Below are 17,003 nucleotides of genomic sequence, written 5' to 3'. Positions count from 1 at the left end.
TACCTTTGGCATAAGTGACTTTCAGGCAGACCCCACCTTAGCTTGGGAACATCGAGCTACTGTGGAGGAGGGGACTACAAGAATCTCTGGAAGCTTGATCTGGAGTGAGCCTGGAGGGTCTATTCAGATGAGAGCTCTAGAATAAACCTGCTGTCTCAGGGAACCTTACCTTGAAGTTGTATCTTCACACCAGACAGTCTTGGGAGTGTCAAAGGGACTCTATATCAGCAGTTTCCTCTCCAGGGACAGAGGCAAAAGTTAGTGACACTTTGCCTGCCTTCCATCTGCTTTTCTTCTTGCCTATGCTACTCCACAGCCATGAACCTACTATTTAAATATTCAGCAAGACTTCCTCTTGCTGTTTTCCCTTCCTTTTTCTGTGGAATGTATACTCTAAAGGTGTAGGCAGAGAGTTGAGTATTTCTTCAAATCATTTCTCCATTTTAAGGAAAGATTTTTAAAAATTCCATAAACAATGTTATGCTAGTCAGGTTACTCTATTTCAGTTCAGTTCAGTCACTCAGTCATGTCTGACTCTTTGCAACCCCATGGACTGCAGCACACCAGGCCTCCCTGTCCATCACCAACTCCTGGAGTTTACCCAAATTCATGTCCATTGAGTCGGTGATGCCATCCAACCATCTCATCCTCTGTCGGCCCCTTCTCCTCCCACCTTCAATCTTTCCCAGCATCACGGTCTTTTCAAATGAGTCAGTTCTTCATATCAGGTGCCCAAAGTATTGGAGTTTTACCTTCAACATCAGCCCTTTCAATGAATATTCAGGACTGATTTCCTTTAGGGTGGACTGGCTGGATCTCCTTGCAGTCCAAGGGACTCTCAAGAGTCTTCTCTAACACCACAGTTCAAAAGCATTATTCTGTTTAACTATTGTTATTCCATTAACAAAGCTTGTTTCTGGTGTTAAAACGCTGATTAAAAATCACCTTCTCAAAAAAAATTACCATCTCATATTTGGTCCTCCCACCAGACACCTGCTCTGCCTTGATTCTAGCTTGTTAATTAGCATATGGATGCATGATGTTGGGTACATAGGGAGGTGATAACCATTAAGCATGGAAAAGTTAGAATCTGAAAATGGTAGAATCTCCTGCTGCAGAGACAGTGGTCAGAAAGGAAAACTCAAATATCAAGTTTCACAGTAAAATGGAATGTAGGATAACAGGCCAAAAATCAATATTGTTTAGTGTGAGAAGATGAAGACTGACAGGCAGAAAGATCTGCATTTGTACAGTTGTTGAGAATGGCTAGAAAGAACACAGAATCGGTTACCATATCCAAGAAGATAATCGCATTATAGAAAATCCTACAATGTATGTAAGGTATTTGTGACTGACTGAGCCCTACATTTTCTATTTTCCTCTCTCTAATCCACCTCTGAAATTTTTAGCATCAGCCTCTATGCTGACCTCAGTGTCCTGATTTCTCTCCTGCTTGCTTTCCTCTTCATCTCTGCACTGCCAGTGGAGAAAAATCACATCAAAACTGCTGTGTGGCTTCAGCAGTGAAGCTCAGGAATCCATTATTTGTGTTAGAATTGTAAAGCTTTCATTGCTACTGTAGCCTTATGAAAAATAGACTTATATTTTAGTTCTTAGTTTCATTTGAAGCTATCATCTTCAACCTAAGAACTGATCTTCTTTGCTTCAAGATAAGTTTTCAAACTTGCTAATCATGAGAAATGCTGGACTGGATGCAGCACAAGCTGGAATCAAGATTGCCAGGAGAAATATCAATAACCTCAGATATGCAGATGACACCACCCTTATGGCAGAAAGTGAAGAAGAACTAATGAGCCTCTTGATGAAAGTGAAAGAGGAGAGTGAAAAAGTTGGCTTAAAACTCAACATTCAGAAAACTAAGATCATGGCATCTGGTCCCATCACTTCATGGCAAATAGATGAAAATCAATGGAAACAGTGGCAGACTTTATTTTGGGGGGCTCCAAAACCACTGCAGATGATGACTGCAGCCATGAAATTAAAAGACGCTTACTCTGTGGGAGAAAAGTTATGACCAACCTAGGCAGCATACTAAAAACAGAGACATTACACTGCCAACAAAGGTCCATCTAGTCACAGCTATGGCTTTTCCAGTGGTCACGTATGGATGTGAGAGTTGGACGGTGAAGAAAGCTGAGCGCCGAAGAATTGATGCTTTTGAACTGTGGTGTTGGAGAAGACTCTTGAGAATCCCTTGGACAGCAAGGAGGTCCAACCAGTCCATCCTAAAGGAAGTCAGTCCTGATTATTCATTGGAAGGACTGATGCTGAAGCTGAAACTCCAATACTGTGGCCAACTGATGCAAAGACCTGACTCATTTGAAAAAAACATGATGCTGGGAAAGATTGAAGGCTGGAGGAGAAGGGGACGACAGAGGATGAGATAGTTGGATGGCATCACTGACTCAATGGACATGAGTTTGAGTAAACTCCAAGAGCTGGGGATGGACAGGGAAGCCTGGTGTGCTGCAGTCTATGGGGTCCAAAGAGTCGGACACGGATGAGCGACTGAACTGAACTGAACTGAACCACCTTTTAAAAGGAATTTCTTGCTAGGTTTTCATACCCTGTGAGCTAATTCACAGATTTGGAACAACCTGAGATATTATTTGATCCACACCTACTAATTTTGAAGATTAGCAAAATGAGATTCGGAGAAGCTGAGTGATTCACAATAGGTTTCCACCAAAAAAAGAACCAAGGGCTCCTTCCACTGCCCTGTACTATTTCATTACTACAAAAAGGAATTTGGACGAGGTTCTTCCTCCTCCCTCCTCCACTCTACATTTCCAAACTCAACATTTAGTAAAATTCATAAATAATAAATATATTTGGGACTAGTGTTTAATTCCTTACCCCCACCCCCCACCAAAGTTTTCACAAGGGCTAGTACCACTATTACATAGCCTAAAATGTCATTCTTCCATTACTCCCCTGTGAAATACTCTCATTAGTGAGAATATTTATCTAATAGGTAATTACATCAATGATATTATCTCTGTTGAGAAAGATGCAAACTGTTTGAGAAAGGAACTTCTTTTCTGTGGCTTTCATGATATGACTTTATTCATTTCACTTTTCATATTTCAAAATAAGTCTAGTGGTTTCAAGAGGAGAATTCATGGAAATGGAAACTGTTTTATATTGTTTTGATGTGATCACAGCATGAAATAGATATTCAGAAACAGATGGTGAAATGCTTGAAAGTCTATGAACTCATATATGTATATCATTTTAGAGCTGAAGGAGACCAAGCAGTTTACTTCATCTAATTCCTGGTACTATAGGTGAAGAGACTAAGATCCATCAAGATATTTGGGAACTTGTCCTAGATTCCACTATTAGTTAATAAAAGATTTGGGGCAGAAATAATGTACACTAAAAATACCGATGCACTACTTATAGGCACTATATTGATTGCACAAAACAATATAGGATAGAACACAAAGCCATAGATATAAGTTCTAACTCTTAAAACCTTCCTGAGTCTCAAGTTTCCTCATTTGTATGTGTCAAAAAAAGAAAGAAAACACCTCTCCTGAAGTATTCTTTTGAGAATTAATAATATTTATTAAATATTATTAATAATTATTGATAACAATTCTTTGATACTATATATAAGGGGTTAGCACAGTGCCTGGCACATGGTATGTTAAATGCATGATCATCCATATTAATAAATAAGCTGTATCAGAGCACACCAGCAAACCCAGTGGGCTGGAACAAATCCAGGCAATGTAATTCAAGAAATATTTATTGAGTATCTAATGCATGCCAGAGAATGTTCAAGACTAGGGAAAGCAAATAATTGAAAAATATTGTCTTTAGTGTTTATGGTTGTTAAAAAGATGACATGTGAACAAAATATCTTACGAATGTTAAGGAAAGCAAGTTCTAGGCCTTGGAAACAGTATGTTTAAAGGCCTAGTGAAAGAGAGTGATGTTTCATTTGTCTAGCTGGGTTCTGCACTTTTCAAGGTCACTTCTCATCATCTTCCACATCCCAGCATAGTGGGAACAACAATACCTGTATTAACCCAATGGTTTTCATTCTGGCTGAAGTTAGAATCTCTTGGAGGTCTTTAAAAAATGCAAAATATTCCTGAGATTTAATTAATTTATTTAATATCTATCAAGCAATGTTTTTGTCACTGGGGTTATAGAATAAATAAGAAGAGTTTCGTTCTCATGGAGCTTACATTCTAGTTGGGAGAGATGTACAATAAATCAACAATCAAATGTCAGCTAGCACCTACAGTATTATGCAGAGTGTTATTAATTAAGACATAGAAATGTGATGAGTAACTAAGTGACTAGCCAAATGGGGCTGCTGGGAAAAGTCTTTAAGTAGGTGACATTTAATGACTTTGGATGACCTAAAGGAGCCAACTGTGCAGGGATTAAGAGAAGAGCATTACTCTGGACCTGACTCACTTCTTGCTCCATGTCTGTTTCCTCTTTATTGACCCCTTTCTACTTTCTGTCTGCTCTTGCACTCTGAATTAGATCTCCCCGTTTATTAGAATTTTGGTTCATGACCTTTCAACTTCATGTCCTGATGTATAACTTGTGTTCTCCTTGACTGGGTCCTTGTTCTGATAGCATTCCTGGAAACAGAAATTCAGCCTTATTCAGGAAACTATCTCCTGGGTTCGTCTGCTTCTAGTCTTATTGGATAAGATCCACCACATCAGGCTCCAGATGCTCTCCATGTCCGGACAGCATTCCGGGAACTGCAGGTAGGGTGTATCTCCAGGAGAGGCAGAAAGTGAGGCTGGGAAGCTGGTCTGATTCAGATTCAGTCTTGGAGGAAAAAGGTTTGGGTTTTGGAGCACAGGTGGGGAGATGGGCTTTTGACAGGATGATAGAATCGAGGCCTTGATAGACTTGCTTCACTGCAAACTCAGACTCAATGTAATCTGCTGAAAGTGAACAAAGGAAGGGTGATGGAAAATAATGAAAATTTAGAATTTCCGATGGAAGTGATGAGACACATTTAAATTATTGAGCTATGATTAAGGTCTTTTTGAGATTAGGATCACTTATTTGTGGATTCCCCCTGGGAATGGGGAAAAATACCTCATTGTGAAAATTTAAAATTATGAGCCATCTACTCTGTTACATTTACTTTCAGCCTGGATGTAGAAGGAACAGATTGTCAAAATATTCTTGGCTGATGGTTTCCATGCTAATACTACCAGACCGGGGGGCCAACAGAGTTGAGAGTGCTGATAATATAGTAGAAGTGATATTTCTAGGAGTTTAGGAAGAATAGCAAAACCATTGTGAGTTTGACAGAGGGAGAGAAAGAGTGGGGTTGAGGGACTGGGGATCTGGTGCAGGTATGGTAGTGTTTGTATGAATATAGACTGTGGTTGAAGTAGGATACTAGAATTTGCAATGTTCAAGTTTCACAAGTTCTATTTTTTACAAAAACTTTTTATTGGAGTATAGTTGTATACATAGTTTACAATGTATTGTTTGATGGTAAGATCTCTAGAGTGTGGCAAAGGAACTCAGGTAGTAAAGTAATCATTGGAATCAACATTTAGAAACTTCAAACTAAGTTATCAGATAGTCCTTATCCTAAAAGCAGTGGAAATCACTGAGAGATTTTAGGTAAGAAGTGATATGATTCTGGTGATAGTTTAAAAAGATAGTCTGGCTTTTAAGGTGGAGAATGGATTGGTTAAAGATGAGTGTGGCGGTGGGAAAACTAATTATCTCAGTTTGTGTTCCATAGACAAGAAGTAGACCCATAGACAAAGATTCTAAAGAAGTTATTTTTTTTCCTGAAATGACCCCAGGAAACTCTGGCAAGGGATGAGGAAAAGAGATAGGGAAGGGCAGGAGCAGATGAAGGATGAGATATTAAACAAGGTACTGTGCTGTGCTCCGTCACTCAGTCATGTCCGACTCTTGGCAGCCCTATGAAATGTAGATACGGTTGTGGGTAATTCATGCTTACTCCCACTGAGGAACTCTGGAAAATGGTGTAGAACATATACCACTGGGTTACCCCAGCCGAGGGACAAGGAGCTTGGGTATTTATATACCAATTTCTGTCAATTTTTGGTTGATGAATGCTCCCAGAAGGTATTAATTTCTTGGTACATCCTTTTTCACAGATACGATAGAATGAGATCCTTTGATCAGAGAAAGTTTTGGGATTAAAAGAAAGTGGATCCTGGCAGAGGAAATTTGGCCAGCAAGAAGTGACACAGTAATAACAAGGAGTTATGGGTGGGCATCAGAGAGGTTCTACTACATCTGTTCAAGACTATTCTGTTTAGATCAGGCAAGAGACAAAGATAACTTGGATGTAGTGGCGACGAAGATGGGGGTAAGTGAAAGGGTTTAGGAGGTACAGATATATTATGTGCACATGAGTTTCATGCTTTTCATTTTGTTAACCATGTTTGTAGATTTTACTTTTCTGATCCTCTTTTAAGGTAAACGATAAGCTTGAGATATCCCAAGAAGATAGGAATGAAGTCTAATATTCTCACTCCTGATTTAGTATCCTAAAATTACTGTAAAGTGAAGGCAGTGTTGTCCAGTAGAAATAATATGCAAGTCACATTAAAATTTTCTGGTCAACTTAAAAAGTAAAAAGCAGTAGGTAGAATTCATTTTAATGATGTTATTTCATTTAACTCTCTATATACAAATATTATAATTTCCACATGTAATCAATACAAAATTATTGAAGTATTTGCATCCTTTTTTGAGGGTGCTAGGTCTTTAAATTCTGATGTGTTCAATTCAGTCACTCAGTCATGTCCAACTCTTTGCGAACCTGTAGACTGCAGCATGCCAGGCTTCCTGGTCCATCACCAACTCCTGGAGCTTACTAAAACACACATCCATATATCGGTGATGCCATCCAACCATCTCATCCTCCATCATCCCCTTCTCCTCCCGCCTTCAATTTTTCCCAGCATCAGGGTCTTTTCAGATGAGTCAGTTCTTCACATCAGGTGGCCAAAGTATTGGAGTTTCAGCTTCAGCATCAGTCCTTCCAATGAATATTTAGGACTGATTTCCTTTAGGAAATCAATTCCTTTAGGATTGACTGGTTTGATCTCCTTGCAGTCCAAGGGACTCTCAAGAGTTTCCTCCAACACCACAGTTCAAAAGCATCAATTCCTTGATGCTCAGCTTTCTTTATTGTCCAACTCTCACATCCATACGTGACTATTGGAAAAACCATAGCTTTGACTAGATGGACCTTTGTTGGCAAAGTAATGTATCTGCTTTTTAGTATGCTGTCTAGGTTGGTCATAGCTTTTCTTAAAAGGAGCAAGTGTCTTTTAATTTCATGGCTGCAGTCACCATCTGCAGTGATTTGGGAGCCCCCCAAAATAAAGTCTCTCACTATTTCCATTGATTCCCATCTATTTGCCATGAAGTGATGGGACCAGATGCCATGATCTTAGTTTTTTGAATGTTGAGTTTTAAGCCAGCTATTTAATGCTCCTCTTTCACTTTCATCAAGAGGCTCTTTAGTTCTTTGCTTTTTGCCATAAGGGTGGTATAATCTGCATATCTGAGGTTATTGATATTTCTCCTGGCAATCTTGATTCCAGCTTGTGCTGCATCCAGCCTGGCATTTCACATGATGTACTCTGCATAGAAGTTAAATAAGCAGGGTGACAGTATACAGCCTTGGTGTACTCCTTTCCTGATCTGGAACCAGTCTGTTGTTCCTTGTCCAGTTCTAACTGTTGCTTCTTGACCTGCATACAGATTTCTCAGGAGGCAGGTAAAGTAGACTGGTATTCCCATCTTTTTAAGAATTTTCCACAGTTTTTTGTGATCCACACAAAGGCTTTGGTGTAGCCAGTAAAGCAGAAGTAGATGTTTTTCTGGAACTCTCTTGCTTGTTTGATGATCCAGTGGATGTTAGCAATTTGATCTCTGGTTCCTCTGCCTTTTCTAAATCCAGCTTGAACATCTGAAAGTTCATGGTTCATTAATTGTTGAAGCCTGGCTTGGAGAATTTTGAGTGGGCTATTGTTTTCTTTTCATTTTTTTTTTTTTTTTAGAAGTAGAAACCACTGTTGTCTTTATAAAACACAGAATTGTGGTGCTGCTGTTGCTTGCTTCAGAAGAAACTGTACATTACAGCTGCTGTGATAATTTTACAATGGACTGGACAAGGTACAGCTCAAAGCAGGACACAGACCCTAGTCTCATAGGGAAACAAATGCAAACAAGTACACAGCTATGGGACAGTGTAGTTTGTTAGCATGAGAGATGAGTGCAGTTGTGTGGTAGTTGGAACATTTTTTGGCATTGCCTTTCTTTGGGATTGAAATGAAAGCTGATCTTTTCCAGTCCTGTGGCCACTGCTGAGTTTTCCAAATGTGATGCATATTGAGTGCAGCACTTTAACAGCATTTGAAATAGCTCAACTGGAATTCCATCATCTCCACTAGCTTTATAGTGATGCTTCCTAAGGCCCACTTGACTTCACATTCCAAGATGTCTGGCTCTAGGTGAGTGATCACACCATTGTGGTTATCTTAGTCATTAAGATCTTTTTTGTGTAGTTCTGTGTATTGTTGCCACCTCTTCTTAATATTTTCTGCTTCTGTTAGGTTGATACCGTTTCTGTCCTTTATTTTGCCCATCTTTGCATGGAATGTCCCCTTGGTATCTCTAATTTTCTTGAAGAGCTCTCTAATCTTTCCCATTCCATTGTGTTCCTCTATGTGTTTGCATTGATCACTAAGGAAGGCTTTCTTATCTCTTCTTGCTATTCTTTGGAACTCTGCATTCAAATGGGTATATCTTTTCTTTTCTCCTTGGCCTTTCCCTTCTCTTCTTTTCTCAGCTATTTGTAAGCCCTCCTTAGACAACCATTTTGTCTTTTTGCATTTCTTTTTCTTGGGGATGGTCTTGATCACTGCCTCCTGTACAATGTCACAAACCTCCATCCATAGTTCTTCAGGCACTCTGTCTATCAGATCTAATCCCTTGAATCTATTTCTCACTTTCACTGTATAATCATAAGGGATTTGATTTGGGTCATATCTGTATGGTCTGGTGGTTTTCCCTACTTTCTTCAATTTAAGTCTGAATTTGGCAATAAGGAGTTCATGATCTGAGCCACAGTCAGCTCCTGGTCTTGTTTTGCTGACTGTATAGAGCTTCTCCATCTCTGGCTGCAAAGAAGATAATCAATCTGATTTTGGTATTGACCATCTGGTGATGTCCATGTGTAGAGTCTTCTCTTGTGTTGTTGGAAGAGGGTGTTTGCTATGACCAGTGTGTTCTCTTGGCAAAACTCTGTTAGCCTTTGCCCTGCTTCATTTTGTACTCCAAGGCCAAATTTTCCTGTTACTCCAAGTGTTTCTTGACTTCCTATTTGTTCCAGTCCCCTATAATGAAAAGGACATCTTTTTGGGGTGTTAGTTCTAGAAGGTCTTGTAGATCTTCCTAGAACCGTTCAACTTCAGCATTACTGGTTGGGGCATAGACTTGGATTACTGTGATATTGAATGCTTTGCCTCAGAAACAAACAGAGATCATTCTATTGTTTTTGAGATTGCATCCAAGTAGTGCATTTTGGCATCTTTTGTTGACTGCAAGGGCTACTCCATTTCTTCTAAGGAATTCTTGCCCACAGTAGTAGATATAATGGTCATCTGAGTTAAATTCACACATTCCAGTCCATTTTAGTTCACTGATTCCTAAAATGTAAAATTCTGATGTTTATTTTACAGTTAAACCACATCTTAATTTGATCCACCTATACCTGAAACAACTGCTTGGTAAATGCTATATTGGACAGCACAGGTATAGGATTTAGTTCAAGAAATGTGTTCTTTTATGTTATGATTATACTACTATAAATAAATAGTAGAAGGAAAATATTTTACATTGAAGTATTGAATACTGAAACTAAAATGTACCGTATAATATTAACGTGGTTTTGGACTTCCCTCCATATATATTATTTTGAGACTTCCAAGTTAAGTGTGAGATATAATTTTTAAAGTTAGGGAAGATTTCTACTAAGGAGAACTAGACAGCTAGAATGACAATTTCCTTAACTTTTTTGGCCTTAAAATAGCTGGTAAGGGTGATTTCCTGAAGATAAATATTTCTTACTATTTGCCAGTTAGACAGGAAATTGTCTTTAAGGTTTTGATATAAAAATCAGTAGTTTTACAGCTCATTTTACTTTCATGTCTCTTAGGCAATATCCTAGGTCCCACTCTTCTTTTCTTTATTTCAAAACCATAATTATCAGAAGATAATATAAGACTGGAATTCAGAATTCTTTGTTTTATGAATCATACTCCTTTTCTTTCTCTGTCTTCATGATGGAAATGAGAAATTTCTATTGCTCAGTAAGTGAAATAATGTAGGACAATATAAAGTGGTCCTTGACTAAGATTATAATCTGATAATACCAAAGGTCCTGAGATACTTAGAGGAAGGAAATTGAATACTTTAATATACTTATAAAACCGCATCCTTTAAGGTATACTTACAAAAACCATAGTCAAATGAGGCTTATTGATGTTTTTTCCCCAAAGTTGTGGATACAGATAGTATAAAAACTAAGGCAGCTGTGGCTTAATCAATGTAAGTAAGGAGTCAGCACGACTGTAGCCAAATTGGAGGTGAAGAGTTTTCTCATGGCTGCCTGAAACTTGGGCTTCCCTGGTGGCTCAGACAGTAAAGAATCTGCCTGCGATGCAGGAGACCTGTGTTCGTTCCCATTTCAGTATTCTTGCCTGAAGAATTCCATGGTCAGAGGAGTTTCGCACAGAGTCAGACATGACTGAGCCACTAATACACATACCATAGAACCTTGTTTTTATGAGGCCTTAAGGAGTCTAGCGTAGGTTTCTTTACTTATAAATAAGGATTCCTCTGAGGAGCCTGCAGCACTGCTTAAAGGGTGACCAAAAAATAACCTAACAAAAGCGTAAAAAAAGCTTTGGGTTCAGATGCACCTGAATTCAAATCTTTTACTATTTTTTTTAGAAGACATGGACTCAGTGCTATCACTTAGAGTCTCTAAGTTTAAGATGTCCCCTATTTATCTTAAAGAGCTTTTAAAAAAGTTTAACTAGTTTTTGTTTTTGACTGTGATATATAGATCTAAATATGTATTACATTTCTATAAAAATGGGACCCACTATTCATCCTGTTTGGTAACTGTTTCAATTTAATAATGTGTTACACATGTCTTTCATCTCAATAAAGTAATATATTAATGAATATACATCTACATCATCATTTATTTTTTTAATATCATCATTTTGATAGCTACCATTTGATAATCCCTTGCATCATTTGATAGTCCCTTGCAGGCTATTTTGAGGATTTTAGTATGAGATAAAAATATGTAATCATAACTGGATGACACCACCCTTATGGTAGAAAACAAAGAAGAACTAAAGAGCCTCTTGGTGAAAGTGAAAGAGGAAAGTGAAAAAGTTGGCTTAAAACTCAGCATTCTGAAAACTAAGATCATGGCATCCGGTCCCATCACTTCATGGCAAATAGCTGGGGAAACAATGGAAACAGTGACCGACTTTATTTTGGGGGGGGCTCCAAAATCAATGCAGATGATGACTGCAGCTATGAACTTAAAAGACACTTGCTCCTTAGAATAAAAGGAGCCAACCTAGACAGCATACTGAAAAACAGAGACATTACTTTACCAACAAAGGTCCATCTAGTCAAAGCTATGGTTTTTCCAATAGTCATGTATGGATGTGAGAGTTGGACTATAAAGAAAGCTGAGCACTGAAGAATTGATGCTTTTGAATGTGTTGTTGGAGAAGACTCTTGAGAGTCCCTTGGGCTTCAAGGAGATCCAACCAGTCCATCCTAAAGGAGACCAGTCCTGAATATTCATTGGAAGGACTGATGGTGAAGCTGAAACCTCACTACTTTGGTCACCTTATGCGAAGAACCAACTCATTGGAAAAGACCCTGATGCAGGGAAAGATTGAAGGTGGAGGAGAAGGGGATGACAGAGGATGAGATGGTTGGATAGCATCACCGACACGATGGATATGAGTTTGAGTAGGCTCCGGTAGTTGGTGATGGACAGGGAAGCCTGGCATGCTGCAGTCCATGGAGTCACAAAGAATTGGACACAACTGAGTGACTGAACTGAACTCAAGTGGCCTATAGCAATTTAAAAATAGCTAAACTGTAAATGGGACTGAATTTAAGTTTCCTACAATCAGCCTGCAGGCTGACCTTTTCCCACCTATCTTTGCTAGCGAGCCACCATTGTGCAGGCAGTACCTGGCTGTCTTCAAGCAAGACCTCCACACATAATTGCCTCATACATCAGGACCAGGAACCCTGTGTCTCAGACATCACTGGAGGCATCAGAACGAAGGTGGCTCAAGAACCCACATAGAAAATGTAGGTCATGATAACTTTCTGTGATGGAAGATCATGGCATATCGGGGCTCTATAGACAAAAAAAAAAAACACGTATATTTTACTGATTCAGGACCTGAAAGGCCAGGAGACTCCTAGAGGAAAGAAACACTTAAAGGGTAGCTTCTCAGAGCATAGGGTTCATTTTCATCTCTGTGAAGTTCTTCATTTCTAGCACCCTAGGAATGTTTGTTCTCTTCCTTATGGAACAAAATTCAGCTAATGACCTCCCACTTCAGTGAGATTATCAGAACATGAAAAACACTCCAGATTCCTATTTGAAAATATGTGTTCCTCCTACTACATTCTAGGTTTAAAATGCTCCCTTAACATTCCAAAAATTATTTTTGTAAATGATGTTGGCTGCAGTTCAAAACACTGTTGTATGGAGCATTTACTAGGCTAGTTCACAGTCCCTCTCTGAATACCAGTTTACAGACACACTCTCAGATGGTCTGAGATAGAGACAGATCCTAGGTCTTCTCCTAAGTCACATGGAGCAGAGCCCACAGGAGGAACTTTGAGGTCTGTTGTTTTCCATCCTCCCTCAGACTAAACCTCTTGAAAATGACCCTCTGAGCTGAGCATGCTGGTGAAGATAGAGCCTGCTTGGAGGAGAGCTGCATATTTGTCATCTTATGGTGCTATCCCAGTGGGTTCTCCAGCTAACCCAACAGAGGTTTCAATTTCTCATTAGAGGAGGCTGTAAATATTGAAAGAGAGTATAGGTCACGTGGTCAACTATATTTCTATGTGTCAAGTACTGTGCTGGCATTATAGATAGAAGAGTAAACAAGACAAGAGTGGTTCAGCTATTGGGGAGCTTCTGAATTAGTGCAGGGAAAACAGGACATATGAGGCAGATAGAGCAAACTGTGTTTAGTGATGTAAAGAGAAAATTGACTTAGACATGATGTTAGGGAGATTTCCTTGAGGAAATAACATTTGAGCTGAGACTTGAAGTTGGGTGGGTAATGAGAGTGGTAACATTTTGCTGGTAACATTTCCAGCAAAAGAGACACCTTGTGAAAGGGCCTCAGGTATGACTGAGAAGTTCAGTAACGTCTCCCTGGTGAGCTCAGTCAGTAAAGAATCTGCCTGCAATGAGGGAGACCTAGGTTTGATCCCTGTGTTGGGAAGATCGCTTGGAGGAGGGCATGGCAACCCACTCCAGCACTCTTGCCTGGAGAATCCCCACGGACAGAGGAGCCTGCGGGCTGCAGTCCATGGGGTCGCAAAGAGTGGGACACGATTGGGTGACTAAGCACGAGACAGAGGGCAGAGACCTGGGGAGAGGGATGAGGCTGGAGATGGTCACAGGGCCGGATCATGCAGGCCTTTACAGGCCATGTTAATTGTACTGCATTTTATTTGAAGGGTAATGGGAAGGGGAAAATACCACAGGAATTAATTTGCTAGGGCTGCCGTAACTAAACACCAGACTGGTGTCTTAAACAACAGGAAGTAATGGTCTCACAGTTCTACAGGCCAGAAGTCCAAAATCAAGATGCTGGTAGGGTTGGTTTCCTCCAAGGCCTCTTTCTTTAGCTGAGAAGTGACCCCATTCTTGCCACCTCTTCACAGGGTCTTTTCTTTGAGTGTACGCCCCTAGGGTCTCTCTTTTTTTAAACTTTTAATTTTGTATTGAGGTATAGTTGATGAACAAACAGTGTTGTGATAGTTTCAGGCGGAACAGTGAAGGGATTCAGCCATGCACATACATGTATCCGTTCTCCTCCAAACTCTCCTCCCTTCCAGGCTGCCACATAACATTGAGCAGAGTTCCATGTGCTATATTGTAGGTCCTTGTTCATTATCCATTTTAAATATAGCAGTATGTACATGTTTGTCCAAGACTCCCTAAATATCCCTTCCCCTCATCCTTCTCCACCACCCCACTCCCTGCCCTGGCAACCATAAGCTCCTTCTCGAAGCCTGTGAGTCTTTTTCTGTTTTATAAGTAAATTCATTTATGTAATTTCTTCTTAGATTCCACATATAAGGGATGTCATACATTATTTCTCTTTTGCTGACTTATTTCACTCAGTATGACACTCTCTAGGTCCATCCATGTTGCTGCAAATGGCATTATTTCATTCTTTTTAATGGCTGAGTAATATTCCATTGTACATATGTACCACATCTTATTTATCTATTCCTGTGCTTATAGACATTTAGATTGCTTCCATGTCTTGGCTATTGTAAATAGTGCTGCAATGAACATTGGGGTTCATGTATCTTTTTGGATCATGTTTTCCTCTAGATATATGCCCAGGAGTGGGATTGCAGGGTCATATGGTAGCTCTATTTTTAGTTTTATAGGGAACCTTCATATTGTTCTCCATAGTGGCTGTACCAATTTACATTCCCACCAACAGTGTAGGAGGGTCCCTTCTCTCCACACCCTCTCCAGCATTTATTATTTGTGGATTTTTTTGATGATAGCCATTCTGACTGGTGTGAGGTGATATCCCATTGTAGTTTTGAATTGCATTTCTCAAATAATTAGTAATGTTGAATATCTTTTCAAGTGCCTATTGGCCATCTGTATGTCTTCTTTAAAGAGCTGTCTATTTAGGTCTTCTGCTCATTTTCTGAGGGGGTTGTTTGCCAGCATCTCTTTGTATGCCCAAGTTTTCTTTATTTATAAAAACACCAATCAGATTAAATTAGGGCCCCCATAATGGTCTTGTTTTAACTTAATTATCTCTTTTTTTTAGCATTTAGGGATTTTTTTTTTTTTTAATCAAGGTATAATCAACATATAGCATTATATTAGTTTCAGGTATACAGCATAATGATTCAATATTTGTGTATATTGCAAAATGGTCACCATGAAAAGTCTAGTTAACATCCTTTAATTACTCTTTAAAGGCCCTATCACAAAATAGTCACATTTAAGGTACTAGGGGTTAGGATTTCACCGTAAGAATTTGGGAGGATGCCTGGAGAATCCCAGGGACAGAGGAGCATGGTGGGCTGCTGTCTATGGGGTCGCACAGAGTCAGACATGACTGAAGTGACTTAGCAGCAGCAGCAGCAATTCAGCTTATAATACTATTTATGTGCCTGTTCTGTGGAGAATGTATTAGAAGGAGGCGATAGTGGAGACTCTTGGAAAGATGATAGTAACCTGGGACTTCCCTGGTGGTCCAGTGGTTGAGAGACCGCCTTGCAATTCAGGGGCTGTGGGTTTGATCCTTGGTTATGGAACTGTGATCCTGTATGCTGCAGAGAAACTAAGCCCGCAGGCCACAACTACTGAGCCTGTGGTCTAGATCCCACGAGACACAACTAGAGAGTTCATGGACCACAATGAAGAACCCCAAATGACACAACTGAGAGCCCATGTGCCACAACTGAGTCCCAACACAGCCAAATTCTTTGATTAATTTAAAAAATGATAGTGGGGATGATAGCCAGGATGTGTATTGTGAAGACAGAGCAAATGCAATGGGTTTGAGAAGCATTTCTAAGGAGGATTCATGGAATCTGAGGGTGAGGGAGAAGGAGGAGTCAAAGATGACTCCTAAATTTCTGGTTCTGCATCTGGCTGGTTGTTGATGCAGTTTGGTTAGAAAAAGAAGAATAGAAAAAGAGAACAGTGATTTGTGGCGAAGATGATGGGTTCATTTCTGCTCATGTTGAATGTGGGTGCCTGTCGGGCATCCAGTGGAGGTGATGAGCAAACTGTTTGCTGGAGAAGAAATCAACCTCCATAACAGAGCAGATTGCCATCTAGATCATCCACTATAAGAGACAAAGATGCTGTTGAAATTGCACAAGTCAGATGGGACTCTGATGGGAACCTATCCAACACTCAGACTGGGACTTGAACCCACTGGCTGGAACTCGAACCTACTGTCTTTTAATTGGAATTGCACACCTGGTCTCAGGACTTAATGAAGTGCAGGTTCTTTATGTCCCATCCCAGAAGGAATTCAGCGAGCTGCAAAGTGATAGGTAAGAAATAGATTTATTGAGAGAGACACACACTCCATAGTCAGAGTGTGGACCATTTCAGAAGGTGAGAGGCTCTGGGAGATACACATTTCATAGACAGAATGTGGTCAGTCTCAAAAGGCAATAGCAGTCCTGAAATATAGTGTGGTTAGTTTTTATCGGCTGTGTAATTTCATGGGCTAACAAGTGGAAGAATTAGTCCAAGTGTTTTGGGGAAGGAGTGGGGATTTCCAGGAACTGGCCCACCCTTACTTTTTGGCTTTTTGTGGTTGGCCTAGGAACTGTCATGCCCCTGTGGGTGAGTCATTTAGCATATACTAATGTATTGGAATGAGCATATAATGAGGCTCAAGGTCTACTGGAAGTTGAATCTTTCACCACCTTGGGCCTAGTCGGTTCTAACCAGTTTGTCATATTCACAATAGCTGTGTCATTCTTTCAGTGTTGCACCCTGTCCCCTTCCCTTCTGTTTCACTGTTACCTGGTCTTTGTATTTTACTTTTCATGGAAAAAAAAAAAAATTATTGCCCTTTTCAAAAATGTGCTCTTGGCATCTTTAGAAATTCTTTCTCAAAATTTGCTAGGCTATAAGGTTC

Source organism: Giraffa tippelskirchi, chromosome 12, assembly GCF_054371585.1.
Source record: "Giraffa tippelskirchi isolate mGirTip1 chromosome 12, T2T-mGirTip1v1.2.pri, whole genome shotgun sequence".
In the NCBI taxonomy this organism is placed as follows: Eukaryota; Metazoa; Chordata; class Mammalia; order Artiodactyla; family Giraffidae; genus Giraffa; species Giraffa tippelskirchi.
Note: the sequence above shows the minus strand (reverse complement) of the source record.